This window comes from Phaenicophaeus curvirostris, chromosome 2 (assembly GCF_032191515.1).
Source record: "Phaenicophaeus curvirostris isolate KB17595 chromosome 2, BPBGC_Pcur_1.0, whole genome shotgun sequence".
NCBI classification, from domain to species: domain Eukaryota; kingdom Metazoa; phylum Chordata; class Aves; order Cuculiformes; family Cuculidae; genus Phaenicophaeus; species Phaenicophaeus curvirostris.
The window spans coordinates 28,795,157-28,821,634 of NC_091393.1; positions in this window are offsets into that span (position 1 = coordinate 28,795,157).

The window sequence follows — 26,478 nt, forward strand, 5'->3', positions numbered from 1 at the left end:
CACTGCAGATTACTTCTCTCCATTAAATATTGCCATAAAGGCTCATTCTCTTTTTCTGGTTAGGGCAATGTAAGAGGCTGAAGCTCTTTCAAAGGTGAAGAAAGAGAAGGAGAGATAACATCTAACATTATTCTTTGTTTTACTTCCAGATTTGGAGAGCCAAGGCCATCTCTAGCTTACGTGCTGACTTGTCAGCTCTGCATGGGGATAGAAATCACCTTAGATATCAAGAACAAGAGAAGAAACAGAGGACAGAGAGCTGGGCAAGCTGTGCTCTCATTTCAACAACAACCTACTTCGGGTCATAGCTGCCTTGCACTGCTGAAAGTTCAGGATGGAAGGATATTAACGGTCTATGACAGGGATGTGATGAGCACTAACAAAAGGAGAATTAACGTATAATCACAAAAAAACCATATTGCTTCCTAACATTCCATAATCAAGCATGTGAAGGCTAGGATATGAGGTCCAACACAAAAAAAAGAGGGATGTTAGTCCTATAGCTTGGAAACCAAAAGTGGGAGGGGAGAAACAAAGAGGTTGTTATAGGACATGTTCTAACCTGTTACAGTGAGACAAGGCTCAAGTCGATTGCTTCACTCAGTATGAGCCGGCACATATTTAAATATAGATATTTTCTTACCCTCAGTTGGAAAATGTCAATGCGCAAGAGTGAACAGTGGGTTAACATGAAATTTCTTGTTAACTGAAGAAATCTGCAAGGAAACTTTTCAATTATTGACTGAGACGTATGCTGGAAAGCTCCTGAAGGTCAAGTTGGTGCTCAAAGGAACCTATTTTTGGTTGGTAGAAGATATAAAAGCAAAAATTATGGAGATCCTCAACAGCCTTTCAGAAAATCATCTGTGGAATTTCTTTGAACACTGGAAGCATCAGATGCAGCAGTGTGTCAGCTCAAGGGAACTATTTGGAAGGTAATGATGGTTGATCTTCTTAATATGTTAAACAAAAAGAGTTACAGGCACAGTGTCAGGTTTTTTGTGTTGTCTATTTCTAGTTTTTGTACAACTTTAGGTCTTCAATTACTTGGATATCTTCAATTTTTCTGTGTGGTCAGATACCATCTTTTTCATAGGATCCCTCTCTTCTCTGCTCAGTATAGCTGTACAGGTAAGTACAAGTAAGCTGTTCAAGGTTGCCTAAGTGAAAAACAACCCTGATATTCTTTACCTTAGAAGTTATTGAGGCTGCCAACAACCATCACAAACTTTTTAACTTTACGATAGCATTTTCTGTACAGTCTTTATAAGTCTGTTAAATACAGCGCTCCTGCTTTAAAAATGGTGTTTAAAGTGTTATAAATTGGACTTTCTTCCACTTGTTTAAGACTTGCTCCAGCTCTACCCATGTGTTAAGGAATCTTTGTTAGTCTAAATGGCATGCTGAGGAGCTATAGGAAGGCGGAAATTAAGTAACCAATCTCCTTTATGTTACACCTTCTCCTGGTTTCTAAGCACGTAAATTATGATGAGACTACCTTTCACATCAGTAAAGTGGCTGTAATTAGACCTAAGTGAGGGGAAGCAGGCCTGAGTTACAGTTCCTTAGACATTTCTTCTTCGTTTGACAGACTTTCAAATTTATCTGAGCATCACATTCAAGCTTCATACGATTGCGTCTTAAACGTTGCACAAGAGCTACAAAAAAAGAATAAACTCTACATGGGGTTTTCAATAGTGTTTGCCCTTAGCAATAGAGAAATAACTCCTCTCCTCAGCCCACACAAGAGGTACTAGAGGACAGGACTATTTTCACAGATTGGCTAGTGATGTGGCCTTGGTAACAGAGCCCAAGCAACACTTAGTAGCCGCAATTTTACAGTAAAAAGAAATAAATTGCCAGGTATGAAACCATCAGAAAACAGTTTGTCCTAAAAAAAGGATGGCAAGTATTTTGCATTTCCAGTTGATGTCACTGATCAGATTTTGCAAAACTGCTGATCAAAGAGACCCGAAGCAAATAAACACCATCTGATTAAGAAATACACTATCAGCACCTAAAGGTAGACTTTTAGGTGGACCCTAAATGTGTTTTCTCCCTAATAATATATTACAAAGGAGGGAGAGAAGGATACAGTTGAACTAATGTGAGTTTGTGCTCAGTAGAAAGAATTTTTTTATGAAAGTCTGGGTCACTTCAGAGTGCTCTCTTGCTCAGGTTGCACAAAGAGCATATTTAAAGACTTTTTATGAACTAGTTGTCTCACAAATGCACTTCTGATATTTTCTGCACAGTTGTAACAAAGTTTACTGCTGCTTTTTGCTATGCTGATGGAGCTGTTTATGCGTTGTGCGGGAGACAGCCTCAATGAATGTTATGTTATGAATGTTATGGGCTAAAAAAACCAGCTCTCCACACTATTTGTGTTTGTGTATTATTCTGTCATTCTCATTCTAGTTTATGGTATGTTCCTACAAATAATTGCACTAGGATAAGCAGATGTCACAATGGAGTGAAGAAAGTGGTAAAACTAGTTTGAGTACTAATTAAATGAAATCAGAGTAATGAAATTTTCTTCTGAGAAATCAGACTATGCGCTCAAAGATGTGCAAACTCAGTTCATTAGGTGGTGCCCATGTGATGCCTCTTTCTCTTTATTTAATTCTTGTTTCTGCAGGGCTGGGTTTGCTTAGAGAACATCTTATGATGTGGGAGGTGTCCCTGCCCATGACAGGGGGTTGAAATTAAATGGTCTTTAAGGTCCCTCGCAACTCAAACCATTCTACGACTGTACGATTCTATGATTCATGTATCCCACATAAAATATGGAGGAGATGGGCAGCTGTGCATGCCTGGCAACCCAAGGAACCTTGCTTGCCCATGAAAATGTGGGTTTCTCTCAGGACAACTTAAGACTTTCCAGTTTAAGTTTTTGATCTAACACACTTGAAATTTTAGTTAGGTACCTAAGTCTTCCTTTTGTATCTCAGTCCAAGTTCTTGGTTCAATATTTAGAAATACAGCAGTATACACACCGACTAAGCATAACACTGGATCAGAAAATCAACTTTAAGCAGATACAGACATCCTTTCCAGAGTGGAATATCCCCAGTTGACTTCAGTCTGTTTTAAATTTGTTCTTGAGTGCACCACTGTCTCAAATGCAGAAAAAAATATTTCTGCGACCAACTTTGTTGAAAGGGTAAATATATAACTTGAAAAAAAGCCCAAATGCAGAAGCTTCAAAGTCTACCAAGATTTTTTCAAATATTAATATTCATTAAAATTTGAATTCTTTGGACTAAGAGTGTGTTTATGAAACACAAATTGTCCTAATTCTGTTACAAATATTGAACTGTCTCTCAGCGATAGCATTGTGTTCACATTTCTGTGTTGAAAAAACTGTCTGGATGTACTAAGACTACTTTTGCTAGGTTCAGACATTCATAGGCCAGAGTTGGTATAGTTTGTGGACTTTATTACAAGTTAGACATGCACTGTTCATCATTTCATGATCTCAAAACTCTCAAACTACTAATGTATTTTCTTTGGAATCTGATAAGAAAGGGGTTTTTACACATACTGATTATTTATTATTTTACTTTGTAGCACATACAGCAACTTCCTAGAAGTACAGTGTGAAGAACACAAGCATGTAGTGGGCACCATGTGACAATTTTCCAGCTGCCTTTTAAGTGCATGAGGGAGAGAAGAAGACCTCTGAATTCAGAAGGCCCTGGGGTCTCTAATAGCTGTTAGAAAAAAATGATACAAATTAAAATTAACTATGCTCCTTGCCAAGTGGTGAGCTATATGATTGCATGTTAGTCAGGAAATGGCTTCAATTTAATTTCCATCCCTGTAGGCTGGTTTAGCATTGGAGTAACTCTATTGTCTTGAGTGGAATAATATATTACTTTCACTGATGTAGTTTAACATGGATGAATATCTCAAATAACTTCTAAACAGTCCGGGTCTCTGCTAATGTAAATGGGAACCTTTTCTTTGACAGTGCAACTGCACCACTGTAAGACTATGCTTAGAGCTATGACATTTTTTTGTCTATAAAACCCATGGAATGATCTTGCTCAAAAAGCAGGGCAGGGCATTTTCTGTATTGCCTTCTGTTTTCACTTGCTACAGCAGAGATTGAAAAGTTCCTAATAGTACAAGGCCATTTCTGGAAATAATACAGTGCACTGGAAACTGAGGTCTAAACAGCACAGATTTTAAAAGAAATAAATAGTTCTACTTCTCATATGTATTTGCAAAAACATATCCTAAGAAGGGAGAGAGAGAGAGAGAGATAATGTCTTCCAGATGACAGCTTTCTAGATGGAATCTGAAGTCTAAAGCAAGAGAAAATTTTCATTAACATTCAGATTACATGTCATTTTGATTCACACTCCCTAAGCAAGCTAATTTGGGCTGCAGCCAACCTCCTTACAGCGTGATGACAACACAACAAGCCTCACCGCCTCTCTTTCATTGCTAATGGTTCCTTGAGTGACAGCCACGGTCTCTGAGCTCGGCATGACACCTCACCCCACAGCAACCTGCAGTGTCAGAGCTGCCTCTGTCCTTGGCCCCCGCTGGGCTTTCTGCACCAAGGGCACTTCACCACAGCAGGACAACAGCAACAAAGGGAAGGGTCTTCTCCAGACCACACTCGGAGAACGGCACGTTTTCTGTACGTATTATTGGGGTACGATAGCCACAGTGGGTCACTTGAGCTCCTCTTGCTGCCTCCACCATTCCACACCCAGCAAAAAGGATCGGAAAACAATAACTGTGATGTGCTTCCCTCACTAATGTTTTCAGTACTCTGTGGTCTTAATTTCTATCAAAGATTATGCTGAGTGGTGAGAAGCTTGACATGAGCCAGCAGTGTGCCCTCCCAGCCCAGAAGTCCAACTGTGTCCTGGGCTGCATCCAGAGCAGCGTGGACAGCAGGGAGGGAGGGGATTCTGACCCTCTACTCCTCTCTTGTGAGACCTCTTCTGGAGTACTGTGTTCAGTTCTGGAATCCTCAACATAAGAAGGAGATGGAGCTGTTGAAATGGGTGCAGAGGAGGCTACAAGTATGATCCAAGGGCTGGAGCACTTTCCCTACGAGGACAGGCTGAGAGTTGGGGTTGTTCAGCCTGGAGAAGAGAAGGCTCTGAGGAGACCTTAGAGTGACCTTCCAGTACCTGGAGGGGCTACAAGAAAGCTGGGGAAGGACTTTTTACAAAGGCTTGGAGCGATATGACAAGGGGGAATAACTTAACATTAGAAGAGAGAAGATTCAGATTAGACATTAGGAACAAATTCTTCACAATTATTCTATAGGATTTGCTCACGTAAATGTGTGTGTATGTATTTATACATATGCACAGAGGTGTGTATCTATATAAAGGTGAAAGTAATAAGGAAATTATGAAAGGTGCTCTGTCAAAGTGGGAACACTATGTATATCTTTATTGAATGTGGTGTCTGAGAGATCTCTCTTACTCATTCTATCAGCCTTCCTGTGCTTTTGGAAGCTTCTGATGTGTTGTCAGTAACAGGCAGACAACAATATTTTCCTCTGTCTGCTATTATTAGGAATTTCCCTTATGACATTACTGGTTTTACAAGTTACAGACGTCTTTAAAAGCAGTGTCCATTTGGTTATAAAATCAAGAGCTTAAGAATTATTTAGAACACCCACATGAACTACCTGGGAGGTCCATTGAGAGAGCTGAGGAATGGTGTCTTAAGTATAAAAAAACCCTGAGTGCTGGCTTAATTTGTAAATATAGAGAGGTGAAAGAGGAGTGGAAAGTCATCAGATCATGTTTTTGCAGTGCGGAGCACAATGATGTTTCAATGCTTTTCCCAGTAGGAGCATGCTGCCACCCTTCTGCTTTTTCTGCTTCTTTTATATCTGTCATTAGCAGCAGGATGTTTTGGCATCATCTCTGGCTTAAGAAGGAAAGGTGGAGCAGCTCCAGTGTCAACACCCAGAGGCAAATTCAGCACTGCTGAATTCATAGTCCTTTCCAGTGCGTGGCAAGATCTGTGGAGCAGCTGATTATACATTATATTTCAGTTGTAAAATATAATCCATAACAATAGCCTGTTAGTGGTGAATGAAAGTTATTGGTCTGCCTGTAAAAGAAGAAATCGTTTTTTATTTTCGGTTGAGTAAGGGAGACTAGTAAGGAGTAGGTTGAACAACTTCACTGTTCCTAGGCAAGGTAAGGATTCTTCCACATATAGTATCTGCTAGGTAAAAGTGGCTGTTCTCACTACATCTGGCCCTGCTCCAACCTTTGCTGGGTAATTTTCTTATTTAGTATTGCGACTTAAATTTTATGGCTTCTTTCATTTCCTTTTTTTGATGCAAATATGCATAAGCCATTTCTGTATGCACAAGAATTTTAACATAATAAAAGCACCAGAGTGAATCTCTGGTTACTGGAACAGAACAGAAATTTCATCCATTTCATATCAGGATTGAAAGTGCGGATTACTTAAAAATGCATTTATTAAGTCTGACCTACTTTTTAATCTTCAGTATTACAGTTTGGTTTCCTTACAACACGAGCAGTTTCAAGGTCTTCTTGCTCCTGTTCTTACTCCTGTTTTTACTCAGTTTGCTTTAAGTGGTACAGGAATACCCATTTACATTTAAAAATTCACATTTACATGCATGAGACAACTTACCTCAATAGGCTTCACATGGGGCTGGGAACTGGCAATTCCTGAATTCAAGTTTTGTTGGCCATGCTGTCTTAGGAGGATTGCTCAGTTTTTCTGAATCTTTCTATTTACAAGCATTGCATTTCACGTGCTTGTATTATCAACTGTGCTAAGAAAGAGTGGCTTTGGGTGATGCTGGTCACGCTCAACCTCTTCTCAAACAGGAAATATGAAGAATCTGACTTATTATTATCTCAAAATTGTAGCAGCCTTCATATCCTACAGAAAATGGTTATTGTATAAATGAGACAAGTACTAGAATTATTGAGATAGATAGGAAATTACTATTGGCAGTCCTTTAACTTCTTATTAAAAGTGAAACAGAAGTAACAACCAAAATTTACAATGTGCTACTTGAGAAGGGGAAACAGTAACCAAGATTAAAGAAAAGACAGTGATGAGTATTTAAAGCAATGAAATACCAAAATAAAGAAGGAAAAGAGAGAAAAGCTTGTTCATGACTACTGAATGTGATGTGAAAGCAAAGATAGGCCAAATACATGCGGGTCTGAGATGTGTCTTAGATATTTAATTAATAGGAAGATAGTTCCTGTTAAAAAAAAAAAATGGCCGGTAGATTTTTAAGCACTGTGAATGATATAATTTTTGTGTAAAGTTTGAAAGCCTGCCACTGAGATTCTTGAATCCGACAGTGCCAGTAGCCGATGGGTTATTATTTTTCTTCTGCTGGAAAATTACGACAGAGTCTTTATTAATAATGAACAGATGGAGAAAATGTTATGGAGATTAGTTTGAGGTTTTGAAACAGTAAAAAAGTATAGTCAAGATGCCTCTTTGTGATGAGCTCTGAAGTTTATCATCGTAGACCCTTAGGAGAAGCAAAGTTCAAATTCACATCTGTGAACCCTTGTTGAAACTGTACACAAAGTTTTAGAGATTCCAGATAACCACATAGACATGCTTAGTATGACCATACAACGCAATTTCTCATGCTCTCACACTACACTAACCCTTGAGACACATCAGCTTTCTACTCTCCAGTGGAGCAACAACCTTGCTGATATATTTGAGACATAATTCCATGACTCCTTGAAACCAGCACTGGTTTCAGGGAAGGGAATAGAGAACCTTGCTTTGTACTTTGGCTTCACTATGTATGTTTTCTGCCAGCCCAAATTTCTGTGTCTTACATATGCTCCCTGGTGATTCTATATATCTGATTCCTGGCAAAAGCAGATGCTTAGAAGCTTCTTAGAAATATGTGCCTATTGCTAGAGCAAACAGAATTTGAAGGAAACCTGAATTCAGGTAATTCAAGTTGCCCTTAAACTCACTATGGGCAAGTGGAGTCAAATCTGAGGAACACGCTGGACCTCTACTCTCTTTTCAGAATTTGTTACTTCAGCAACAAGGCTTGCTCTGGGTGAGTGGTGCATTTTTCTGCTATGGCATTAATGTTGTGTAAATGGTTGGCTGTTTTGAAAAAAAAAAAGTAATATGTATTTATATTGAGATTTATAGTGACCATATGCTCTTAAAGAGCTTTGAATGGTGAACACATAAAATACAAAGGTAATAGCAATGCAGAAGAATATTTTCAGTTACCATATATATGTAAGTAATCATAGAATCATCCCTTCCCTCCAGCATATCAAATGCAACACAGTGCTTGGTGTCATCAACAAACTGACTGAAGGTGCCCTCAATCCCACTGTCCATGTCTCCAACGAAGATTTTAAGCAAAACTGGTCCCAATACCAAGCTCTGTGGAACCACGCTCGTCACCAGTATACTTGGACATTGAGCCGTTGACCACAACTGTTTGAGTGTGACCATCTGGCCAATTCCTTCTCCACTGAGTGGTCCATCCATCAGATCCGTGTATCTCCAATTTAGAGATGAGAATGTTACATGGATACCCATTGCTGTTCTCTAGAAAAGAATTAAATACCAGGTATGTTGTGTATCTTGCCTGAAGACACTCTTAGCTCAACACCGGTTTTTTATTTCTTGTGAATTTTGGAAGTATTATAGCTCCAAAATATTAGTAACAGCACGTGGTACACAAGATGGCATATATATTGAGAAGTTTTTCTTCATTTACCTGGCTTTGGTTTAGTTTGCTTTTTTCCCTCTCTTTGCAACAGTTAATATCTAGCTTGACTGCAGTGCCTTGGATTTTAGGTGGTGATAGTTGAGAATAGCTTGTCCTTAGCCTTTCACTGCACAACTGTCAGTGTCGTTCACCATGTGAGAGCACTACGAGCCTTATGTCACTGTTCTGTTATTGGTGAATGTTTAGCGGCTCATGGATCAGAAACAATGATGTCAGCTGTTAACTAAATCAACTTTTCTGGCTGCTGCTCCTGGTTTATCACTGAACACTTTATTTGAATCAGTGGTTGACTGAGCAAGCCAAGAAATGAAGCTAAAACTTTGTGATATCTCGGAAGTAAAATAATCCTTCCTCTAGATATAGCGTTAGTGCTAGCTCTCATAGGTATGTTTGCTTCCATATAAGAAGCTCTGCAGTGAAAAATATGAAGTTTAACTATCATGATGAGACATAAATCCTAGTCTAAGCTGTATGCTGAGCAGGAGAGAGGTTGCTCTGCAGCGCTTGTATTTAAATAGACTGAGAATTCATTTTTGTGAAACTACTGTTAGTTGGAGCTGTAGGATAACAGCATATGTAACCATCAAAGCACTTCTCAGCTTGCTCATTCTGACACAGGGTATGTGGCAAAGACACAATCTGGTCCACAGTAAAAGGCGGTGTATTTGTTAGGAGGCAGGCACAGCAGTTTGGTTATGACTGCATGCTTCATTGTTCATGGAAGAAACGTGTCAAGTGTGACAGCATTCTTCATGCCTACTGCAATGCTTTCCATACTCAGAATAAGTTTACTGCTTTTATAAAATCTTATAACAGAATTATTTTTTATTATTTTTTAGTATGTAGCATGGAAAAGGCCATACACGAATAATATCCACAGCACGATTCGCTCTCTGTGTTATTATATTATGGCTATCAATTAATTTACTGACAGACAGCTGTTTATTTTCAGGGCAAAATAAACCATAAGGGGCTAAACATTTACAGGCCATTGTACTGTAGTTGCGTGGCAATTATCAACCAAAATTCTTCATTCTGATTCCATGACTAAAATTCTGTTTCACAAAAATCCTGAGTTGGTGTAGTTCCTTGAAAAGTGACTCTGTTGGTGTCTCATACATTTTCTTTGCCAATAAAAGAGTACTTATTTTAATCCCCTTTTTTTTTTTAGCATAGCTCCTGAACCAGTAATTATTAAAGATTGCTTTCTGCCTATATGACTGAGATGGATCAAAATCATGCGTTGCATATATACAAGTGGTAAAAATTAGTTTGAATAGGACATATCAGTGAGAATGTTGAGGAGTATGTGTGTGCTAAATGCATCGAAGCAGACAGATTACCTTGACTTGAAAAAAATACGCCATGAGGACAGAATTAGGACCCTAATTGTGTGCACATACCCTGTTATGCTTCTCAAAAATTCTACAATTTTTATCTCAATATCTTGCCCTTGATAGTTCACTTACTCTCTCAAGCCAATAAAATTATACCAATAGAAATTTTGATTCCTTTGAAGTAATTTTTTTCTGAAAGTGCAAGTCCTTGACAGTTTATAATCCTGCAAACCCATATTATTCTAAGACCTTTGTATTGCTTTGTATAACTTAGGTAATGATTGGCTTAATTTTATAGTTTCTGGTATCAAATTAATTTTGCATATTTTATCTATTTATCCATTTTCTTCAAGACCTGCATGATCTTTCTTTTAAAGGAATAGCCTCTATTTTGCACAGATGATGCTTTCTGAGTTTTTTTAACATACGAGGTCCGACACAGATAAAACAAAGACTAACCCTAAAGCTTTGAAACCAAGAGTGGGAGGGGAGAGACAAAGAGTGCTTATAGAACATGTTTTAATCTGTCACAACGAGACAAGGCTCAGCCCCATCTCTTCATTTAGTATGAGTGGATGCACACTCAGTACAGGTGTTTTCTTACTCTCGGTTGGAAAATGTTGGTGTGCAAGAGTGAACAGCAAGTTAACATAAAATAACTTCAATTGTTGACAGAGGCTTACAATGAAGAGACCCCAAAGATCAAGTTGACGCTCAAAGGAACCCATTTTTTTGCCGGTAACAGATGTGAAAGTAAAAACAATGGAGATCCTCAACAGCCTTTCTGAAAATGATCTTCAGAATTGCTTTGAACATTGGCAGCATCATGTGCAGCTGTGTGTCAGAAAGAAACTGCTGTGAAGGTGATTATAGCTGATATTTTTCTTAATTTGTTAAATAAAAAGAGTTGTAGACACTTTCTCCTTTTGTTTTTTTGTGTTTTGGACCTTGTATGTGAGAAGCCTGTTATGGAAAGTTTGCTTTTAATTCTTTCTCAGGCACTAAACTTGGACGGCTAAAGGTTCTGCTCAGGAGAACGTGCCTCAGACCTCAAGAGCTAGGAACAGTGATCAGTCCCAGCTGGTACAGGAACAGCTGAAATCTATCTACAGCCCATCAGTGGTCTTCCAGAGGAGAAAAGAGGGGATGGGGAAAGAGATCCCCTATTGCTTGTTTGCAGGCTCAAGAGGATCTAAGAAATATTCACTTAGGAGGTAAAGAAAGATTACATCATATAACCTTCCTGAGAACTAATATGCGGTCAGTACTGGGGAAGGTGGAAGGGTTTAGTAGCTTTATAGCTCTGGTGTCTCAAAACACTGCTGTGTCTGAAAGATTGTAAAGGGCTAATGTGACATAGTCAATCCTCTCCCCATCACGTGCTGCGGTGCTTCGTTCTTTGCTCAGGGCCCTGCTGAAAGCCACAGTCTTGCTCTCAATAAGCTTCCTAAGAGATTGCTCTAATAATAAGAAACAATTTGCAAATTAAGAAGAACATCCTGAAGGTTTGGAAAGCTTCCTTTCTAAAGGTTTTCCTGTTTTGCTATGACATACTAAGGAATATCAGAGTGGGAGGTTCAAGCTGTAGATAAGAATTTTGCAAGCTCCAAGCAGACTAAAACCTAATTGGTAGCAAATCAGTCCAGAAAGGAAGAAGAAAAAGAAACCAACCTGACCAAACAAAACCATATAAACTATTTGTAAACAATTAAGGTCAGTAGCAATAATAACTCAGCTGGAGCAGTGTCTAGTTTCAGCTTCCACTTGCTCAGAATCTGTGTCTAATCAGTGACTAACATTGCTAAGTGCTGCAAACCTCATTTGCAACAGCACAGCTGCAAAGGAGCTGGCACAAAAAGGAACGCTTGGAAGACAAAGGAGTTTATGCTTAAAACTTTGGCTTCCATTTGGATTACTGGATCACTTTACATCAATCTAGTACTCAGGTCACAATTTGTTAATGGTGATAGTAATAAAAAACGTCTTTTGTTTATGATGATGATTTCTTGCAAACAAGCCATCTCGCATCTTTGGCAGTGAGGAAAGAGATGCCAGGTAAGCAGAAAGCTTATTTGCAGCAGGACAGGTTACAGTAAGTACAGGGTTCCTGGAACGGTGTTATACTCTTTACTCTTTGCTTGCTGATTACGTGGCATTCTACAGCCAAGATGACTGAAATTACCTTTTTTTTTCCTGCTAAGGCCCACATCTTAATGCCCTAATTCCTCATCTGAATTAAACTCACATAGTGGTACAGGGACTTATACAAAGGAAGCATTATTGAGCAGCGCCCTGTGTCCCTGATCACCTCGTAGTTCCAAGTTTTAAATGCATGCATAAGAGTCAAATAAAGCACTGTGTTGTGTTTGCCTGGGGCAGAATCTGAGTTCTTCATAACAACCTTGTATGGTTGTGTTTTTTGAATTTGTGACTGAAACGGTGTTGATAACACAGGGATTTTTAACTGTTGCTGAGTGGGGCTTGAATAGCATCAACACCATTTCTGTTTCTCACAGTGCCCTGTCAGTACATAGACTGAGGGTCCACAAGAGGTGAAGCTGGGACAGCTGATCCCAACTAGCCACACGGATAGAATCATAGAATCATAGAATGGTTTGAGTTGGAAGGGACTTCAAAGCCCATCCAGTTCTACTCCCCTGCCATGGACAGGGACACCTCCCACTGGATCAGGGGCTCCAAGCCCCATCCAACCTGCCCTTGAACCCCTCCAGGGATGGGGCAGCCACAGCTTCCCTGGGCAACCTGGACCAGGGCCTCACCACCCTCATCATCAACAAATTCTTCTTAATGTCTAGTCTAAAACTTCCCCTCTCTGGTTTATACCTATTGCCCCTCATCTTTTCGTTAAAGCTTTTGTAACAAGTCCTTCCCCATATGGTCTGAATATTCCAAACCATAGGATATTGTGAACAGCAATAAAAGCTGGATGAGAATGGCGAAAGGGGGAACAGTCAGAGGTGTGGAATTGTCTTCCCAAGTAATTATGGTGCATAATGTAGCCCTGCTTGATGGTTGAACACCTGCCTGCTGATGGGAAGTTATGAATGAATTCCTCATTTTGTTTTGATTCTGCATGCAGCTTTTGTTTTAACTATGAAACTCTTTCTATCCTAACCCTTATGTTTTCACACTTTTACTTTTCCAATTCTCTCTCCAGTCCCGCTGTGGGAAAAGTGAGTGAGAGATTGTGTGGGATATAGCTGACTACTGGGGTTAATCCACAAGTGCTTCTATAAAATTCCTCAAGTATTCTTGAACTCTTGTTTACACCTGAGGGCATACAAAAATGCAAATTTTACTCTACTAAAAGAACCATTGAGTAAAACCTAGAAAGAGAATTAGGACTCTTTCTAGGTTTTACTCAATGGTTCGTTTCCTATCCTGATTGTATTCTCATGGTGATGTTCTCCAATGTGTTGCACGTGAGAAGAGCTCAGACCTGGAGATGATTTATGTCATGGATCCAAATGACATCTGTTTGTTAATTCTGCCTCTGAAACACACTGCCTCAACTTCCACTTCCTATTCCTGCTTCGTATTTCTCGTTACTGTTGGCTAACCTCATCACTGGGGCAAGGATGTCCAAGCGCAAGTGTGAGAGGATGGTGGTTGGGATGCTAGTAGAGAGACAGCAGGCCCAGAAGTCCTTGCCATGACTATGAGGTCTTCAGTCTTTTTCTACCTCTTCCCCAGGGTATCATAGAATCATAGAATCATAGAATCATAGAATAACCAGGTTGGAAGAGACCCAACGGATCATCGAGTCCAACCATTCCCATCAATCACTAAACCATGTCCCTCAGCACCTCATCCACCCATCCCTTATACCCCTCCAGGGAAGGTGAATCAACCCCCTCCCTGGGCAGCCTGTTCCAGTGCCCAATGACCCTTTCTGTGAAAATTTTTTTCCTAATGTCCAGCCTAAACCTCCCCTGGCGGAGCTTGAGGCCATTCCCTCTCGTCCTGTCCCCTGTCACTTGGGAGAAGAGCCCAGCTCCCTCCTCTCCACAACCTCCTTTCAGGTAGTTGTAGAGAGCAATGAGGTCTCCCCTCAGCCTCCTCTTCTCCAGGCTAAACACCCCCAGCTCTCTCAGCCACTCCTCATACTTAGGCCTGATACCAGATATCAGTGTCCTTCAAGGATAGTGTGGGAATCATCTCTCCAATCCCTTCTCAGTGTTGCTCCTCTCATTGCGCTTCTTGGCCATGTACCAAAATAAGTTGTTCTCAAAGAGGGAGATACCCTTGGTCTTGCCTCGTATATAGCTCCACAAGGGTATAATGGCTCAGGTCTTTTAAGGGAATCCCTAAAGACTCACACAAACAGTAACAAAATAAGCTAGATTTGGTCTGACACAAGAAATCAATTAAGTTAATGCACAATTAAGTATTGGCACAAAATAATATATATGGGCTTGGCATTCGGTGACTAAAAACTACGGTGAAGGAGTTTTCAGGGGATGTCCCTATAGTCTCAAATGTCTTTCCAGCACCTGGCCTGCCGCAACCAGAGTTCACTGAGCCTCAGGGTATCGGTGACGAGAGCTTGTTTTCTGAATTTGTCTAAAAATGACATGCATAAGAGGGATACGCTACTTAAAAGGAGTTGAGAGGCATGGTTTTCATATGGGCAAACTAGCTGCTTAGACTCATATTTCTAGGTGGAAAACAGTCTCTTGAAATCGCCCACTGGAAAAAAAAATAGGATATCTGGTATTGTTTTGAAGAGCTAGATTAAATGACTGATTCAGAGATGAATATTTGATCAAGATATGCCTGAAATGCTAAAAAAAGCTAAGCATATAGGGGGCTTAGATCACTACATTTTACAGTACTGGCACATCTTCCTCAAAAGGCATCACATTCATCATTCCTTGACAATGGAGCTTCCCCAGAGGCTGTGAGGAAGCACAATGTGACCAGCACTGTAATTCTTAATTATGACCTGAAAGAAAAAGGAATAGTGAGGAAAATTCTAATTCTAGATGCTCTTCTCAAATTGCCATAACTCTTCAGCAGAGCTCTGACATGAGTGTATGAGCTCACACGTCTTCAAGGAACTGCCCTTTCACTGAGTGACCCAGAGTCTCAATTATTCTAATCCCCCATCACTCCCTCAAAACCAACCGTGAATGAAATGCCTTTGTAAAAGTACTTTCCCTATGGGTTGACTTTGGTTGATAATTTATTGGTCTGAAAAAGAGTGGAGACAGACAGAAATCAATATACATTCCATCAGGCATCTAGATACTCTGTGCCACTAATGAAATTTGGTTTAAAAAAAAACCCAGCATGCTTATTAAATGTACAATTTGCCCTGATCCTGCTTCGAGGAAGCATATATCAGCCATCCTAACCTAGACACTACCATTTCAAATTAGATGTATTACACACGGCTATATGTCACTGGTGGCTGGTCTAGGATTTCTCAGGTGAGCAACAATCTTCACACCAAACAGATAATTGCTAATACTAATAATTACAAAATAAATCAGAAAGCTTTTTATTCCTGCCAGGATTTTTAAATAACTATTGCTTCCATTCTGGAGTTTTACAACATAAGCCATTCTTTTTATCAGTATAAATCTCTAATGCTTCCTTAAATGTTGTTAAATCCTTTGTGCTGTCCTGGGGCGATGAGTCAAATGTAAGTTCAGATTCACATGCTCAGGATTAGTGGGAGCTGAAAGAAAAAAGACAGAAAAAGGAATAAAGAAAACATTGCATAATGCAATTCCTTCATAAATTCACATATATTTCTTTATCAAAGAATTCAGTAAAAAGTTACTGGAGCAAAATAGCCTTGATCGGTTGTTCTTCTGGATATTGGATTTGCCAGCTGACAATTATTATACGAAAAGATTCAAGTATCTTTATGACTTACATAGCTTGTGCCAGTCCACTGAAATTCTTAAAAAGCAAAATGCTAAACAATATCCTGTTGTAGCAATTAAAAATATTTTAAAGTCTGATGGACTTTCTATACTTGTAAGGCAAATCTTCAAGCCTTGTTGTAATCAGAGGAGTTATGGAGTTATAGAAAGCTTGGATAGATACAACGTTTGCAAATAGTAGGTCTTTAGGCATAGATGACCCTTTAAAATTATATAAAATAAATAAGATGAAAATTGAACAGATGAAAACCAGAAGCAGTTATAGTATCCTTTGTTTTCTTTCTGAAATTTTGTGATTACTTTAAAATGAACTATAGTGTTGCCCAAAAGAACTCCAAAGCATCTGCTCATATGCTTTACTAATTATTTGAAGCCATTTCACATTTTTTAAATTACTTCTATCCATAAATATGCAAAGTAGTGTTGGACACAGTTAGAGGCTGAAGACAAGTAGATTGACATACAGCTAAATGCTAAAATGAGACTTTCCTTCCAGGGAAAATATGTAACTTTTGATGCTTACTCAAATCTCTTATGTTTTTATACTAGAAAAAAAAGTAAATTACCATCCATTTTCTTATCCTAGACACACAACTGTGGCCTAAAAAGCTTAAAATATAAACAGGAAAATGAGACGTGCTACACATTATGGAAACATCCTTTTTAGTAGCAAAGCCTGACAGAACCAGTTAGAAGACAGGAACAAAGGTCTAAAAAGTAGATTGTAAAATAAAACGCAAAAATTTTTCTCACTCATCGTCCTATTTATGGGATCAGTGCTTCAGTAATCCAGAGTTCAGACTTGTTGACTTAGTTCTCAAGTTTCCCATCATCTGGGATTTAAGTGGTAGTGGTGCACCCCGATCGTGATGAAGGGCAACAGCATCCCAGGTGGTGTCAGCAAGGACTCAAACAGTGGATTGAGGGTAGAGCTTGCCCTTCCTTTACTCGTCACTTGTTAGACTGCATCTAGGGGCTGTTTGGGGCCCCTGGTTCAAGGTCACTGAAAAACTGGAGTTCAACAGAGGCCACTGAGATGGTGGGGAGTTCTGGAGCACTGTCCTTGCGAGGAGAGGCTGAGGGAGGTAGGCTTGTGCAGCCTGGAGCAAAGAGGGCTTCAGGGGACCTAACAGAAGCCCTGCAGTAGTAGATTATCAAGGAGGCAGGTATTTAGTGAGGTGTGTAGCAGAAAAACAAGAGACAGTCCCAATAAACTGAAATAAGGGGAGGTTCTAACTCTAAGTACGGAAAACCCTCACTCTGAGGATAATTACATAAGGTATGGGACAATCCAAGAAGCTCCAGGATCTCTGTTCTCAGAGTTCTCCAGAGGATGACTACAAAGCTCAAGGCAGCATGGTCTGAATTTGGTGCAGACCTAGCCTTGAGGAGACACTGAGACTAGATAGCCTTCCAAGGTCCTTTCCAATATGAATTATCCTCTGAATGTCTTCTACGATCTGCTGCTTCATTAAGAACTGCTGAAAAATACACTGCTGGATTTTGCACAGCATGTCCTTAATGCATTAAGTGCCTGGAGCAAGGAAGATAATTCAGATTTCTCCCAGTCCCTTGGGGGTTCCTCTGCCCTCTTCAGGGAGTGGGACAGTTGTCCCGAATGACGTATTATAATACTTATGTAATTAAAGTCTGTGACTTATTGCAGACTTTCATACCGATTTGCATAAGAAATCACAATTCTTCTTGACCTCCTGACTTCAGCCAACATGACTGTGTCATTTTAATATTGCTATTTAATGTCGTCTTCTGGTGTTCAGTTTGTATGTTGTAGAAACAGAAAAGCCGAGGACCAGATTTTACAGAATACACTGAGCGAACTGGAAATAATAAGGCCTTCAGCTTCCTAGCACAGACCTTTACCACTTCAGATATTTAAAAGGGTTGTTTTACTGACAGCCAGTAGGAGGTGAGGACACAGTTTTTATCATCAGGTTTTACAGTGCTTTGCTAAGAGTAGAGAAACAGTGACACTCGGAACAGCGGAACACCTTACACTTGCTGAACATTGAATCTGTATGTCTGAAATATAGTAACGCTGGTCTAATGAATTGTAGAATCAGAGAAATGGAGAATCCCTAGGTCAGAAAAGACCTTTGAGATCATCAAGTCCAATCATACCTGTCCACTAGTAAATCATACCCCTAAGCATCTCATCTACTCGTCTTTAAAACTGAGACTCCACCACCTTACTGGGCAGCCTCTGCCAGTGCTTGAGAACCCTTTTAGTGAAGAAGTTTCCCTAATGTCCAATCTGAATCTCCCCTGGCACGACTTGAAGCCATTCCCTTTCATCCTGCAGTCTCCCCTCAGCCTCCTCTTCTCCAGGCCAGACAACCTTAGTAGGAATCAAATCCTTGGATTTTACAATGGAAAATTTCAGACAATATAAGCAATACTGACTCTGCCTTTAGCTTAAATGGTTAAACAGATCATGTGCCCGAAGAGGGCATTCAATAACATTCAGTAGTATTTTGGAGTTTTCTAGCAGTTAAATACCTTCATGAACACCATAGGAGATTTCTCTGCTGTGGTTTTCAGATCTGCCTTTGACAATTTAATTTTAATTAATTTTTTTTCTTTTTACTGATGCTCTAAATCTATACCAGGTTAGAATTCAGCTGCGATAGGTGTTTTACAGTCCCAAACTAAGTCATTAGTGAAAGAAAGTGAGAAGGGGGAGGAGGAGGGTATAACAATAGAATATGAACATTTATTTTAGAGACTAGCTCACCAGAGGAACACACAGTCTCAGCAGATGAATTTAAGTCCTAATTAGGGCATTGTCAATGGAATAGTTATTGTCCTAATCAGAAACTATGGCAGACAGGTGGTCTTTTAGACGGGTTGTAGAGGATACACGACGCATAATAAAGCCACCAGAGACTGGACAATATACTGATGATGCACCTAGTGCTCTTTCCAATGCTGCCCTTTGAACTGAAATCTAAGGCTTCTCCCTCTGATGAATGTGCACCTAATTGCATAACTATGACCTTTGAACTCCTACATTAACGTACAACATGCTTCCATTTGATGCCAGGATAGCATAAAGATCCTTGCAAGAAGAGTGGTTTTATTTTTGTCAGCTGCAGAGTATTAATGCAAATAATTTTGCTGTGCCAGTGACTATTAAGTGTTGAGTGGTGTATATTGCCACCACTTGGACCCAGTTTTACAAGCTGTTATGTGCTTATATTTCATTTTAGGAAGAATGTAGGTACCTTATGGTAACAGAAAACAAACCAAACTCCAAACATTAAAATTCTTCCAACGTCCAGAGCAATCATGTTGTTCATCACATGGTTTCTGTAAGCAGAACTGTCTAAGCTTGAGTGAGCTGTGATTCTGGGGGGTAGGAGACAGTATTTTTCTTCTACTTAAGTCTGCCTGAGATTTTCCAAGTAGATCTTCTTACAACTAAGCTCTGCAATAGCCTAATCTACTCAGAGCTTTCTTAACATACATTAATAATGATAATTTCAGCAATTGCACTGTTGAGAATACTTGACTAGTAATATGTGCCAGGCAGAGCGGATATCAGGGCCTGTAGCAATAAAGGGTAATGACTTTAAAGTAAAAGAGGAGAAATTTGAACTAGATATTAGGAAGAAATTCTACTCACTGGAACAGGTTGCTGAGAGAGGTTGTAGATGTCCTATCCCTGGAAAAATTCAAGGTCAGGTTGGATGGACTGGGGGCAATGGGTAAAAACTGGAGAGGGGCAGATTTCGAGTAGACATAAGGAAGAATGATGGGAGTGGTGAGGCACAGGAACAGGTTGCCCAGGGAAGTTGTGGCTTCCCCATCCCTACAGGTGTTCAAGGCCAGGTTGGATGGAGCTTTGAGCAGCCTGATCCAGTGGGAGGTGTCCCTGCCCATGGCAGGGGGTGGAACTGGATGGGCTTTAAGGTCCTTTCCAACACAAACTATTCTATGATTCTATGATTCATACCCTTTTTCCTCCTGAGTACAATCATACTAGAGGTACCCTTGTCCTGCACAGTGCTGACACTGCTAAGTCACAGGTAACACCACCAATGGGTATTTCTTTGCTCCTTCTTGTAAAATTGTGGGATTATTGTTACAAATTTTTTAAGGTTTGTTTGGCAAGAGATAGAGAGAACACAAAAGAGAAAACTCAGTTTTCTAACAAAGGTGTTAGCATGGATGTCTCTAGAACTTAGGGTCCAGCTCCAGCATCCACACAAGGAAAAATGTTCAGGTAAACTTCCACTGTCTACTTAATTTATCCTCCTGGGTTTTGACGATTAACTTCTTAATGGTCTACAAGTGTTTTCTCTACTACTGGAAATCTTCTTCCATCTTGTCCACCTAGGAAATGGGAAGTTTGTGTCTAAGAATTAAAATTATTTCTGATGTGGGACATCTTTTTAAAACAGGAAAGTAACAGGATCAAACTTCTGGTTTTCTGACAGCAGACACAATTCAAACTGGAATAAATTCAAGCTTGTCAACACTGAGAAAGTAATGTTTTTCAGTCAAAGTTTACTCTCAGTCATGATTTCACAAAGTCATGTTCTAAGTTAACTATAAGTAATTCAGAATCATACGATCAAATATTGGAAGGTGGTTAAAGAGTGACATTTTAATGTCAGTATTGTAAATTCATAAGTGGTAAATATTTAATTAGTTAATTTCAATTTACTAGCTGAAAATACAAGGTTGAAAAGGAGTTAGCCCACAGATGGTCCCATGAAGTTCCCCCCACTTATGCACCTTTCACGGAGCAGCATGGAGTGAAAATCGAAGTCCTATATTATGGCCAGAGTCAATGATCAAGTGGACCTTAACAAAAAAGGTGACAACCTCGCCCACTGTGACTGCCAGAGAGTTGTTGTTCACATGTAGGTCACTTCTGCGTGATGCAAACTCTGACCTGTAGTCATGAAGGCCTTCTAGTGGCTCAGTTGCTAAGAGATAGGAGGTTTTGCTTTGATGTTGAAAATAAACAGCTGTTTACACAGCATGTTTGCACGTGCTCTAATAGGATCACTTTGCTTATTTGGGTTTTTTTCCTACTAGTTGCACTGTGTTAACATCTGTCGAACAGCAAATAGCAATATCTGAAACACATGAATATTAATGATGATGCTACTTTCACTGTGGGAAGGACATGAAAGTAAATCTCATAAAAACCTTTGTATTTTAACATGTTTTTTAATTTGAAGATGATTACCTATTTCTCACATAATTTCCTCAAGTACTTGCAAGAGATTTTATCCCTTAACTTGAAAGCAGGGTTAGCACGGCTAGTCTCTAAATGTTTTCATTTTTTCTGAAGTCTGAAGACCACAGGTTATGATCATCCTGTCATATCTAGCATAGCATAATACATATAACTTCATTAAGTAATTTATGGACTTATTTGCACCTCCTGCCTTATTTGGAGCGTCTGTTATGAGAAAGGTACAGCTAATCTGGTATGAAAAGTCTCAAGTGAGAAGGAAAACACTGCATCTACAACAACCACCTTTGAAGTTTAGAACAGTGCATCTTATTAGCAGTTTGAATTTTGCTCTCATTTCAGTCATTGAATCATAGAATCATAGAATTACTTGGTTAGAAAAGACCTTTGAGATTACTGAGTCCAACCATACCTGTCCACTACTAAATCATATGGCTGAGAGTTTTGTCTACCTGCCTTTTAAACATCTCCAGGGATGGGGACTCCACCACCTCCCTGGGCAGCCTCTGCCAGAGCCTGATGACTCTTTCTGTGAAGAAATTTTCCCTAATGTCCAATCTGAACCTCCCCTGGTGCGACTTATCCAAAGTCTTCACTATCTTGGATTCATTTCACTTCACTTCTTTGGATTTCTTATCCAAAGGCTTCACTATCTATCCTATTTCAGCAGTATTATTCCTCCTGGACGCTGTGGCTGTGAGCCCCTGGCCAATATTTATTTGCTGCACATCAAGTAGAAATCTGCACTGATTGCATTTCTCTTGCCCATTTGGAGAGCTTTACATGAGCAGTTTAACAATAATCCTGCTTCAATGACTTTGATATAAAAGCCTGATTCTGTAATTCTCTGCTGCTGGTACAGGACGATAATGAATACATCCCAAAAAGCGATGTGTGTATGTTGTGTTGAAAATAACTGTCTGTAGTAATTTAATATTGTACACAGTAAAAATGTAAAATTATCTAAAATATTATAAAATATTTTTGGTTTTCTAAGCCAGCAGGTCTGAAGTAGCAAACAGCTCTTTCCAGTTTTCTTATGAACACTCCAGTTTTTATGCCTGTAGCCTCTTCCCATTTTTCTTTTTAGAGCAACATCACCTGTTTGTAGTCTGTCAGTTTTTCCCAAAACTCCACTGAACAGCAATTCATGAATAATTACTAAAGATCAGTTGTAATTTTTAAAATTTTTGAAAATGAAAAATAAAAATTTATTAATACAGTTTCTTTAATTAAAATCTGCCTTTATATAAATTTAGAAATTGATTAAAAATCAGGGGGTTTCTCAGTCTTTCCTTCATTAGCACTCCAGTAATTTGGTTTTTTTGAGAAATATCCCTGGAATTTTGAGAGAAATGTAGGAAATGGTAATTAAAACCATATTGCCTAGCACATCTCTTACTTATATATTTATTAACTTTGAAATAAACATTTCTGGTCACTTTGTCCTTATTCATTTTGGGACTGATGACCATAATCTGTTTCTAGACCACAAATATCTCATGGTACCAAGGTAGCATTTAGTCATAGAATCATAGAATCATAGAATGGTTTGGGTTGGAAGGGACCTTAAAGCCCATCCAGTTCCACCCCTGCCATGAGCAGAGACACCTCCCACGGGATCAGGGGCTCCAAGCCCCATCCAACCTGGCCTTGAACACCTGTAGGGATGGGGCAGCCACAGCTTCCCTGGGCAACATGTTCTCTCATAGTAAAGAAATTCCTCCTTATGTCTAGTCTAAATCTGCCCCTCTCCAGTTTATGCCAATTGCCCCTCGCCCTATCACTACAAGCCTTTGTAAACAGTCCCTCCCCAAAAAATGCATAGCTTTCAGGGAAAATTTCAGTGAACATCATGTTGTGTTCAAAACAGGGGTCCAATTCTACCTTCAGTGGAGTTTGGCAGGAGCTGGAGCATCTCACCAGTGCCCTGCAGCTGGGAGGTATCAGCTCTGGAATTACCAGGCAAGTTCACTGGTGATGCTAGAGCACAGCCACCTCCCTCCCTGCTGAGCTCACCCCAGCGTGGTGGGTCCTTCTGCATGAGGAGGGAAAGCATCACCTGTGAAGGGGGAGAGAGCTGAGGAGAGCAGAGTGCTCCTGCGTTCTGCTGGGTACGGTGACCCCAACAGCCAAATGCAAAATCCTTACTCCATGGGTGCTGTGGGTCTCTGGATTTCCAGGGAGTTCAAAGTAAAGTGGGTTGTAGCACTTAAAACCTGGCATGGTAGAGAGCCAAGACAGCGCTGCCTACAGGAGCATCCAGTGAAGGATGGTGCCCACAGGAGCATCTTGCAGCTCTGAAAGACAGTGCCCACACAGACCACAACTTTGCAGTACAGTGGGAATAATTGTAAAACTGTCCTTGTATGTATTCCCAGAGTTTATCTTCCTCCCAGACTCAGGGATAATGCAGTCTGGTTTGGTACTATAGTAGCCGTCACCAAAAATAAAGATTCTATCAGGAATCACTGCAAACCTCAGAAAATTGTCACTAAAACTACCAGACTGTCTCGCCAGGAATTCATTCCACGTGTCTTGGTGTTATTCCATTCTTAATACACACTGATCTCTGAGTCTCAGCTGCAGTCAGGCTGTGTGCTTGAAGTTGTTGCATTAGTAACTTCACATTGTAATCACAGAATCATAGAACAGTTTGGGTTGGAAGGGACTTTAAAGATCACCTAGTTCCAACCCCCTGCCATTAGCAGGAGACAAACAGCCTAGTTTTAATAAAAAGCAATGATCTGTCTCTAAGATGATGTACAAAGAGATTACACTCTTTAAGTATAATTTTTGTTGTTCTGTGTCAACTTTCATTGTGTTCCTTTCCTCTTTGTCTAAATTGACTGAAGTTGTTTTTTACCCATATTGTATAGTAAATTTCAAAATAATCACACTTTGTTACAGTATTAGGTGCCAAGTATTTCTCTGCACAGTGCAGGCTCTGTTTTTATAAAAACTCTGTCCCTAGCCACCTGGCAGCTCATTGTTAATTCATGTGCGTTTAGTTACAGCTGGCATGAAAACCAGAGTTTTCCAAGGACACTCTGCAGACTTGCCCGGTGGAAATTACAACTTCTATAAAATTGTTTCATGATCAAATTCTTTTTTTCTCAGGCCTTTTTTTTCAGATCATGGACTTGGGTAGAAGTCCTGGAGCCACTGAGCTGCCAGGATAACATGTCTAACTAGAATTACACTGAAGGTAACCAAACAACTCTTAAATAAGACAGACATTTCCATCTGTTGATTCCACTGCGGGGTCAACATTTAGGACATTCAATGATTCCCATAGAGACGTGCTACCCGCTTTGCAATTTTTGCTTTTAAATTTCTAAGCAAAGTCTGGTTGAGGTTTGTCGGTGTTTATTTTTTTTTCTAAACTTGCAGAATTTTTAATAATATTTAAGTCATTTGAAATTATAATCTGCCTAAGAGAAAGATCCAGAGACTTTGGCCCTTGAGAGAGTGCCAGGAAGTCAGGAAAGGTGTTAAACCAGTACAGAATATCAACCTTTAAGCAGAATAACATGTAGTTAAAAATAGAATGAATAGAATGTAGTTAAAAATAATGACCACTGTCTTAAAAATTAAAAAAAAACAAAAATAACTTACAGACACAGACTATGCCCTTTTCAAATGTAATAATGTATTTCTTCAGGCCTGTAATTGTAATAATTCTGTTTGGCTGTGAGACAAGTGAAGCTGTGGCCCAGGAAGGTGATGTGGGTGGTACAGACCCATCTGGGAAGGTGATGAAGGAAGGAGGAAGAGAGGAGTTGCCTTCAGAGCTCCAAGTAGGTGTCCCAACGTATCTCATGATAGAGATTTTCCACAGTTCTTCTGACTGAAGCAATCAGAGTAAAATACTGTGCAGTTCACCACCTACCACAGTCATTTGACCCTCATGAATTAACGAAGGGTATCAGTGAATATCTAACATGTTCTGCCATAAGTATCTGCCACAATATTCTGTCTTAAGCCAACTCATAGCATAAAATTGAGATTACTTGGATTATTTTCTATGCTAAAAGATAAGATTTGAGGTGGAAACTTTGCAGGTGTGTAGTCTGATGATACGAATGTAGGTTCCTTTAGTCAAAAAGTTCTCAAGTTGTACAAATCAGTCACGCTCCCGGGTCTAAGGCCTTGGTTTGTTCATTTTGGTATCCTGAGATTCCTTAATGAACAACTAAGGCTGAACTTGAACACGCGCTAATGATTCGCAGTCAGTTGGGGAGTACAAAAATGGGAATGGGGCTTTTTATCAGGGAGTGCTGTGATAGAATGAGGGGTAGCATTTTTAAGCTGAAAGAAGGGAAATTTGGATTAGATATTAGGAAAAAAAAATTTCCTATGAGGGTGGGGAGGCCCTGGCCCAGGTTGCCCAGGGAAGCTGTGGCTGGCCCATCCCTGGAGGTTTTTAAGGCCAGGTTGGATGGGGCTTGAAGCCCCTGATCCAGTGGGAGGTGTCCCTGCCCATGGGAGGGAGTTGGAACCAGATAGGCTTTAAGGGTCCTTCCAACCCAAATCATTTGGTGATTCTATGATTCTAAATTTCTTTTGCTCATTAGAAACTCATTATGACTAGACTATAACTTGTGAAAGAGGCTACATTTGTAAATAGATAGGTGCAAGGATGTTTTAAATGTTTCGTAAGTCAGACAAGAAACTTAAATCAAATTATTGGAACTGGGAAGCAGTCCCACTTCTGCAGGTTTCTCTACTCCTGCCACAGTATTATAGTAACCGTGACAGAAGTAGTAATGGTAACTGCAAAGGAATCTGTTTGCAAAAATGGACTTATTTGAAATTGTATAATCAGCCTGAAGGTTGAAGTTGAGCAAAGGAAAGGTAGGATTGCTTGCAAATGCCTTGTAAGCTGTTATTCTTCTTCCTTTATGCAGTGAGTAAACTAAAACTCACTTTATGTCACAGTGATTTGCTTTGTGCTTCAGTATAACAAACCTTTAAATTAACAAACCCTCAAATTAGCAAACAATAACCATTTCGAGCAATATTTCTAATGGAAAGTAGAAGTTCTAAATGACAAATTGAATTCATATATTACATTACTAAAACATCTCTCAGTTACTGCAAATGAACACCCAGTTGATGTGGGGGTTTTACACCCATTACTTTCATTATTATTTTAAAAACTATCTCTGTATCTATTTCTCTGTTCAGTTACATAGATGGAAACCAGAAGCAGTACAGCTAAAATTAATAAAG